A 9574-nucleotide genomic window follows, 5' to 3' on the forward strand; every position below is an offset into this window, starting at 1 on the left:
CACATTTTTCTACGTACGCCAGCTTCGTACGTTTCTATCTTTGCCTTCATAAAATCACAAGATAATTTTATCTTCAAGAGTCTCGCTATTAACATCTTGTAAGATAAATGTACGTCCCAGCTAAAACGTACAAATACTTCAAGTTAAGTAATAATATATCATCGCTATTGACAAATTTTTAAGATCCAAGACACAGTTCTCTCTATATGTTTTAATATTTTTTATGTACTCAAATATATTCAAAGGAAAAAGTACATGGGTGATGCCATAGTCGTGGAAGCGCGTACGCTCACGCTGATCTTCTGACCGCCGGAAGCACGAAACCTCTGATCTGGGCAAAATCGGCAAGCCGAGGAAGAACGGACAGGACACATGCTGGACTGGCGAGAAAGCGTGTTCTTCCGCTCGCGCTAGGCATTTCGATTTCTGACACCTCTTGATTTAAAAAATCAGTTTTTTGATAGTTTTCTCTCTCCACTGGGCTATTCATTTTAGCCACAGTTTTCAATTGGTACGATTTGCTTCCAAATCTTACAGATGCATTTTAAAAAATTTTTCCATCGCTCGGACAGAAGAGTCGATTGCTCAGTGAGTACGAGTATACATACAAAGTGCATACGGGTAACCAACCCCGTAGGGCTTGCCACATATGGGCCATTCGGTCAAAGACACCGACCCGTGGCCACGCTGTGTGGAGAAAAGTCCGTAACGTAAACGGCACGAAACAGTCAGGACCGAAGCCCCGAAGGAGCTCTGAGACAGCTTCTCGACCGAGATCGTAGAATTGGCCCAAAACCCGCTCTGCTCCGTCCGCCTCGCACGGACCGTGTATCTCTTATAGATACCGAACGGCCGGCAAGGACGCCGGCGCCGCCGGCCGAATAGCACGCGCGCTTATGAGTGTAAACCGCCGCGGCAACAGACCGCCCGGCCGTGCTGTTGTAACATAGCGCGTGAACGAACGAAAAAAAAATTTATAGTAAACATTAAAATAAATTACACTACCGTAAACTAGACAAAAAATTACACATTTTTTCCCAATATGAAAATTTTCACAAACTTTTCAAAGTCCCATCGCATCGAGTAAACTTTTTTAATAACGCTTCCGCACGATTCTAAATGCTTAATCCATATGTGAAATCGTTCACTGATCACGAATATCGTATTTAAAAAAATTACAAAAATTTATTTTTCCAAATAATCAAAAAAAACCGAAAAATCACAAGAGTAAAGTACCATTATTTTAAACAATATGTCGTTCTAAATGCTTAATCCCTATGTAAAAAAGTTATCTAAGCAAGAATATGTAATTGAAAAAAATTAGAAAAATTTATTTTAGCCGTAAATCGAAAATAATGGGGACACCGGAGCTGTTCGAAGCGCCGAGACGCGCCGCGTACGGCCGAATATTTTCCAAGTCCCAACGTACCGATCAAGAGTAAAGTACCATTTTCCTACATTAGATTTCGTTCTAAATGCTTAATCCCTATGTAAAAACGTTAGTTAAGCAAGAATATCGTATTTTTAAAAAAATCTAATGATAGGATTTCCCAGAAAATTGAAAAAACCGTAAAATGTCAAGAGTAAAGTGCCATTTTCTGACATTAGATTTCGTTCTAAATGCTTAATCCCTATGTAGAAACGTTAGTTAAGCAAGAATATCGTATTTTTAAAAAAATCTAATGATAGGATTTTTCAGAAAATTGAAAAAACCGTAAAATGTCAAGAGTAAAGTGCCCTTATTTTAAACAATGTATCGTTCTAAATGCTTAATCCCTATGTAAAAAAGTTATTTTAGCAGGAATATGTTATTGAAAAAAATTAGAAAAATTTATTTTAGCCGTAAATCGAAAATAATGGGGACACCGGAGCTGTTCGAAGCGCCGAGCGCGCCGCGTACGCCCGAATATTTTCAAAGTCCCAACGTACCGATCAAGAGTAAAGTACCATTTTCCTACATTAGATTTCGTTCTAAATGCTTAATCCCTATGTAAAAACGTTAGTTAAGCAAGAATATCGTATTTTTAAAAAAATCTAATGATAGGATTTTCCAGAAAATTGAAAAAACCGAAAAATGTCAAGAGTAAAGTGCCATTTTCTGACATTAGATTTCGTTCTAAATGCTTAATCCCTATGTAGAAACGTTAGTTAAGCAAGAATATCGTATTCTTAAAAAAATCTAATGATAGGATTTTTCAGAAAATTGAAAAAACCGTAAAATGTCAAGAGTAAAGTGCCCTTATTTTAAACAATGTATCGTTCTAAATGCTTAATCCCTATGTAAAAAAGTTATTTAAGCAAGAATATGTTATTGAATAAAATGAGAAAAATTTATTTTAGCCGTAAATCGAAAATAATGGATCGAGCGAATCGGTCGATTGCGCCGAGACGCGCTATGATGCAACAGACGAGCGATTGGAACGCCCGAATATTTTCAAAGTCCCAACGTACCGATCAAGAGTAAAGTACCATTTTCCTACATTAGATTTCGTTCTAAATGCTTAATCCCTATGTAAAAACGTTAGTTAAGCAAGAATATCGTATTTTTAAAAAAATCTAATGATAGGATTTCCCAGAAAATTGAAAAAACCGAAAAATGTCAAGAGTAAAGTGCCATTTTCTGACATTAGATTTCGTTCTAAATGCTTAATCCCTATGTAGAAACGTTAGTTAAGCAAGAATATCGTATTTTTAAAAAAATCTAATGATAGGATTTTTCAGAAAATTGAAAAAACCGTAAAATGTCAAGAGTAAAGTGCCCTTATTTTAAACAATGTATCGTTCTAAATGCTTAATCCATATGTAAAAAAGTTATTTAAGCAGGAATATGTTATTGAATAAAATGAGAAAAATTTATTTTAGCCGTAAATCGAAAATAATGGATCGAGCGAATCGGTCGATTGCGCCGAGACGCGCTATGATGCAACAGACGAGCGATTGGAACGCCCGAATATTTTCAAAGTCCCAACGTACCGATCAAGAGTAAAGTACCATTTTCCTACATTAGATTTCGTTCTAAATGCTTAATCCCTATGTAAAAACGTTAGTTAAGCAAGAATATCGTATTTTTAAAAAAATCTAATGATAGGATTTTCCAGAAAATTGAAAAAACCGAAAAATGTCAAGAGTAAAGTGCCATTTTCTGACATTAGATTTCGTTCTAAATGCTTAATCCCTATGTAGAAACGTTAGTTAAGCAAGAATATCGTATTTTTAAAAAAATCTAATGATAGGATTTTTCAGAAAATTGAAAAAACCGTAAAATGTCAAGAGTAAAGTGCCCTTATTTTAAACAATGTATCGTTCTAAATGCTTAATCCCTATGTAAAAAAGTTATTTAAGCAGGAATATGTTATTGAATAAAATGAGAAAAATTTATTTTAGCCGTAAATCGAAAATAATGGATCGAGCGAATCGGTCGATTGCGCCGAGACGCGCTATGATGCAACAGACGAGCGATTGGAACGCCCGAATATTTTCAAAGTCCCAACGTACCGATCAAGAGTAAAGTACCATTTTCCTACATTAGATTTCGTTCTAAATGCTTAATCCCTATGTAAAAACGTTAGTTAAGCAAGAATATCGTATTTTTAAAAAAATCTAATGATAGGATTTTCCAGAAAATTGAAAAAACCGAAAAATGTCAAGAGTAAAGTGCCATTTTCTGACATTAGATTTCGTTCTAAATGCTTAATCCCTATGTAGAAACGTTAGTTAAGCAAGAATATCGTATTTTTAAAAAAATCTAATGATAGGATTTTTCAGAAAATTGAAAAAACCGTAAAATGTCAAGAGTAAAGTGCCCTTATTTTAAACAATGTATCGTTCTAAATGCTTAATCCCTATGTAAAAAAGTTATTTAAGCAGGAATATGTTATTGAAAAAAATTAGAAAAATTTATTTTAGCCGTAAATCGAAAATAATGGATCGAGCGAATCGGTCGATTGCGCCGAGACGCGCTATGATGCAACAGACGAGCGATTGGAACGCCCGAATATTTTCAAAGTCCCAACGTACCGATCAAGAGTAAAGTACCATTTTCCTACATTAGATTTCGTTCTAAATGCTTAATCCCTATGTAAAAACGTTAGTTAAGCAAGAATATCGTATTTTTAAAAAAATCTAATGATAGGATTTCCCAGAAAATTGAAAAAACCGAAAAATGTCAAGAGTAAAGTGCCATTTTCTGACATTAGATTTCGTTCTAAATGTTTAATCCCTATGTAGAAACGTTAGTTAAGCAAGAATATCGTATTTTTAAAAAAATCTAATGATAGGATTTTTCAGAAAATTGAAAAAACCGTAAAATGTCAAGAGTAAAGTGCCCTTATTTTAAACAATGTATCGTTCTAAATGCTTAATCCATATGTAAAAAAGTTATTTAAGCAGGAATATGTTATTGAATAAAATGAGAAAAATTTATTTTAGCCGTAAATCGAAAATAATTGATCGAGCGAATCGGTCGATTGCGCCGAGACGCGCTATGATGCAACAGACGAGCGATTGGAACGCCCGAATATTTTCAAAGTCCCAACGTACCGATCAAGAGTAAAGTACCATTTTCCTACATTAGATTTCGTTCTAAATGCTTAATCCCTATGTAAAAACGTTAGTTAAGCAAGAATATCGTATTTTTAAAAAAATCTAATGATAGGATTTCCCAGAAAATTGAAAAAACCGAAAAATGTCAAGAGTAAAGTGCCATTTTCTGACATTAGATTTCGTTCTAAATGCTTAATCCCTATGTAGAAACGTTAGTTAAGCAAGAATATCGTATTTTTAAAAAAATCTAATGATAGGATTTTTCAGAAAATTGAAAAAACCGTAAAATGTCAAGAGTAAAGTGCCCTTATTTTAAACAATGTATCGTTCTAAATGCTTAATCCATATGTAAAAAAGTTATTTAAGCAGGAATATGTTATTGAATAAAATGAGAAAAATTTATTTTAGCCGTAAATCGAAAATAATTGATCGAGCGAATCGGTCGATTGCGCCGAGACGCGCTATGATGCAACAGACGAGCGATTGGAACGCCCGAATATTTTCAAAGTCCCAACGTACCGATCAAGAGTAAAGTACCATTTTCCTACATTAGATTTCGTTCTAAATGCTTAATCCCTATGTAAAAACGTTAGTTAAGCAAGAATATCGTATTTTTAAAAAAATCTAATGATAGGATTTTCCAGAAAATTGAAAAAACCGAAAAATGTCAAGAGTAAAGTGCCATTTTCTGACATTAGATTTCGTTCTAAATGCTTAATCCCTATGTAGAAACGTTAGTTAAGCAAGAATATCGTATTTTTAAAAAAATCTAATGATAGGATTTTTCAGAAAATTGAAAAAACCGTAAAATGTCAAGAGTAAAGTGCCCTTATTTTAAACAATGTATCGTTCTAAATGCTTAATCCCTATGTAAAAAAGTTATTTAAGCAGGAATATGTTATTGAATAAAATGAGAAAAATTTATTTTAGCCGTAAATCGAAAATAATGGATCGAGCGAATCGGTCGATTGCGCCGAGACGCGCTATGATGCAACAGACGAGCGATTGGAACGCCCGAATATTTTCAAAGTCCCAACGTACCGATCAAGAGTAAAGTACCATTTTCCTACATTAGATTTCGTTCTAAATGCTTAATCCCTATGTAAAAACGTTAGTTAAGCAAGAATATCGTATTTTTAAAAAAATCTAATGATAGGATTTCCCAGAAAATTGAAAAAACCGTAAAATGTCAAGAGTAAAGTGCCATTTTCTGACATTAGATTTCGTTCTAAATGCTTAATCCCTATGTAGAAACGTTAGTTAAGCAAGAATATCGTATTTTTAAAAAAATCTAATGATAGGATTTTTCAGAAAATTGAAAAAACCGTAAAATGTCAAGAGTAAAGTGCCCTTATTTTAAACAATGTATCGTTCTAAATGCTTAATCCCTATGTAAAAAAGTTATTTTAGCAGGAATATGTTATTGAAAAAAATTAGAAAAATTTATTTTAGCCGTAAATCGAAAATAATGGGGACACCGGAGCTGTTCGAAGCGCCGAGCGCGCCGCGTACGCCCGAATATTTTCAAAGTCCCAACGTACCGATCAAGAGTAAAGTACCATTTTCCTACATTAGATTTCGTTCTAAATGCTTAATCCCTATGTAAAAACGTTAGTTAAGCAAGAATATCGTATTTTTAAAAAAATCTAATGATAGGATTTTCCAGAAAATTGAAAAAAACCGAAAAATGTCAAGAGTAAAGTGCCATTTTCTGACATTAGATTTCGTTCTAAATGCTTAATCCCTATGTAGAAACGTTAGTTAAGCAAGAATATCGTATTCTTAAAAAAAAATCTAATGATAGGATTTTTCAGAAAATTGAAAAAACCGTAAAATGTCAAGAGTAAAGTGCCCTTATTTTAAACAATGTATCGTTCTAAATGCTTAATCCCTATGTAAAAAAGTTATTTAAGCAAGAATATGTTATTGAATAAAATGAGAAAAATTTATTTTAGCCGTAAATCGAAAATAATGGATCGAGCGAATCGGTCGATTGCGCCGAGACGCGCTATGATGCAACAGACGAGCGATTGGAACGCCCGAATATTTTCAAAGTCCCAACGTACCGATCAAGAGTAAAGTACCATTTTCCTACATTAGATTTCGTTCTAAATGCTTAATCCCTATGTAAAAACGTTAGTTAAGCAAGAATATCGTATTTTTAAAAAAATCTAATGATAGGATTTCCCAGAAAATTGAAAAAACCGAAAAATGTCAAGAGTAAAGTGCCATTTTCTGACATTAGATTTCGTTCTAAATGCTTAATCCCTATGTAGAAACGTTAGTTAAGCAAGAATATCGTATTTTTAAAAAAATCTAATGATAGGATTTTTCAGAAAATTGAAAAAACCGTAAAATGTCAAGAGTAAAGTGCCCTTATTTTAAACAATGTATCGTTCTAAATGCTTAATCCATATGTAAAAAAGTTATTTAAGCAGGAATATGTTATTGAATAAAATGAGAAAAATTTATTTTAGCCGTAAATCGAAAATAATGGATCGAGCGAATCGGTCGATTGCGCCGAGACGCGCTATGATGCAACAGACGAGCGATTGGAACGCCCGAATATTTTCAAAGTCCCAACGTACCGATCAAGAGTAAAGTACCATTTTCCTACATTAGATTTCGTTCTAAATGCTTAATCCCTATGTAAAAACGTTAGTTAAGCAAGAATATCGTATTTTTAAAAAAATCTAATGATAGGATTTTCCAGAAAATTGAAAAAACCGAAAAATGTCAAGAGTAAAGTGCCATTTTCTGACATTAGATTTCGTTCTAAATGCTTAATCCCTATGTAGAAACGTTAGTTAAGCAAGAATATCGTATTTTTAAAAAAATCTAATGATAGGATTTTTCAGAAAATTGAAAAAACCGTAAAATGTCAAGAGTAAAGTGCCCTTATTTTAAACAATGTATCGTTCTAAATGCTTAATCCCTATGTAAAAAAGTTATTTAAGCAGGAATATGTTATTGAATAAAATGAGAAAAATTTATTTTAGCCGTAAATCGAAAATAATGGATCGAGCGAATCGGTCGATTGCGCCGAGACGCGCTATGATGCAACAGACGAGCGATTGGAACGCCCGAATATTTTCAAAGTCCCAACGTACCGATCAAGAGTAAAGTACCATTTTCCTACATTAGATTTCGTTCTAAATGCTTAATCCCTATGTAAAAACGTTAGTTAAGCAAGAATATCGTATTTTTAAAAAAATCTAATGATAGGATTTCCCAGAAAATTGAAAAAACCGTAAAATGTCAAGAGTAAAGTGCCATTTTCTGACATTAGATTTCGTTCTAAATGCTTAATCCCTATGTAGAAACGTTAGTTAAGCAAGAATATCGTATTTTTAAAAAAATCTAATGATAGGATTTTTCAGAAAATTGAAAAAACCGTAAAATGTCAAGAGTAAAGTGCCCTTATTTTAAACAATGTATCGTTCTAAATGCTTAATCCCTATGTAAAAAAGTTATTTTAGCAGGAATATGTTATTGAAAAAAATTAGAAAAATTTATTTTAGCCGTAAATCGAAAATAATGGGGACACCGGAGCTGTTCGAAGCGCCGAGCGCGCCGCGTACGCCCGAATATTTTCAAAGTCCCAACGTACCGATCAAGAGTAAAGTACCATTTTCCTACATTAGATTTCGTTCTAAATGCTTAATCCCTATGTAAAAACGTTAGTTAAGCAAGAATATCGTATTTTTAAAAAAATCTAATGATAGGATTTTCCAGAAAATTGAAAAAAACCGAAAAATGTCAAGAGTAAAGTGCCATTTTCTGACATTAGATTTCGTTCTAAATGCTTAATCCCTATGTAGAAACGTTAGTTAAGCAAGAATATCGTATTCTTAAAAAAAAATCTAATGATAGGATTTTTCAGAAAATTGAAAAAACCGTAAAATGTCAAGAGTAAAGTGCCCTTATTTTAAACAATGTATCGTTCTAAATGCTTAATCCCTATGTAAAAAAGTTATTTAAGCAAGAATATGTTATTGAATAAAATGAGAAAAATTTATTTTAGCCGTAAATCGAAAATAATGGATCGAGCGAATCGGTCGATTGCGCCGAGACGCGCTATGATGCAACAGACGAGCGATTGGAACGCCCGAATATTTTCAAAGTCCCAACGTACCGATCAAGAGTAAAGTACCATTTTCCTACATTAGATTTCGTTCTAAATGCTTAATCCCTATGTAAAAACGTTAGTTAAGCAAGAATATCGTATTTTTAAAAAAATCTAATGATAGGATTTCCCAGAAAATTGAAAAAACCGAAAAATGTCAAGAGTAAAGTGCCATTTTCTGACATTAGATTTCGTTCTAAATGCTTAATCCCTATGTAGAAACGTTAGTTAAGCAAGAATATCGTATTTTTAAAAAAATCTAATGATAGGATTTTTCAGAAAATTGAAAAAACCGTAAAATGTCAAGAGTAAAGTGCCCTTATTTTAAACAATGTATCGTTCTAAATGCTTAATCCATATGTAAAAAAGTTATTTAAGCAGGAATATGTTATTGAATAAAATGAGAAAAATTTATTTTAGCCGTAAATCGAAAATAATGGATCGAGCGAATCGGTCGATTGCGCCGAGACGCGCTATGATGCAACAGACGAGCGATTGGAACGCCCGAATATTTTCAAAGTCCCAACGTACCGATCAAGAGTAAAGTACCATTTTCCTACATTAGATTTCGTTCTAAATGCTTAATCCCTATGTAAAAACGTTAGTTAAGCAAGAATATCGTATTTTTAAAAAAATCTAATGATAGGATTTCCCAGAAAATTGAAAAAACCGAAAAATGTCAAGAGTAAAGTGCCATTTTCTGACATTAGATTTCGTTCTAAATGCTTAATCCCTATGTAGAAACGTTAGTTAAGCAAGAATATCGTATTTTTAAAAAAATCTAATGATAGGATTTTTCAGAAAATTGAAAAAACCGTAAAATGTCAAGAGTAAAGTGCCCTTATTTTAAACAATGTATCGTTCTAAATGCTTAATCCATATGTAAAAAAGTTATTTAAGCAGGAA

This window comes from Megalopta genalis, unplaced genomic scaffold (assembly GCF_051020955.1).
Source record: "Megalopta genalis isolate 19385.01 unplaced genomic scaffold, iyMegGena1_principal scaffold0033, whole genome shotgun sequence".
Lineage (NCBI taxonomy): Eukaryota > Metazoa > Arthropoda > Insecta > Hymenoptera > Halictidae > Megalopta > Megalopta genalis.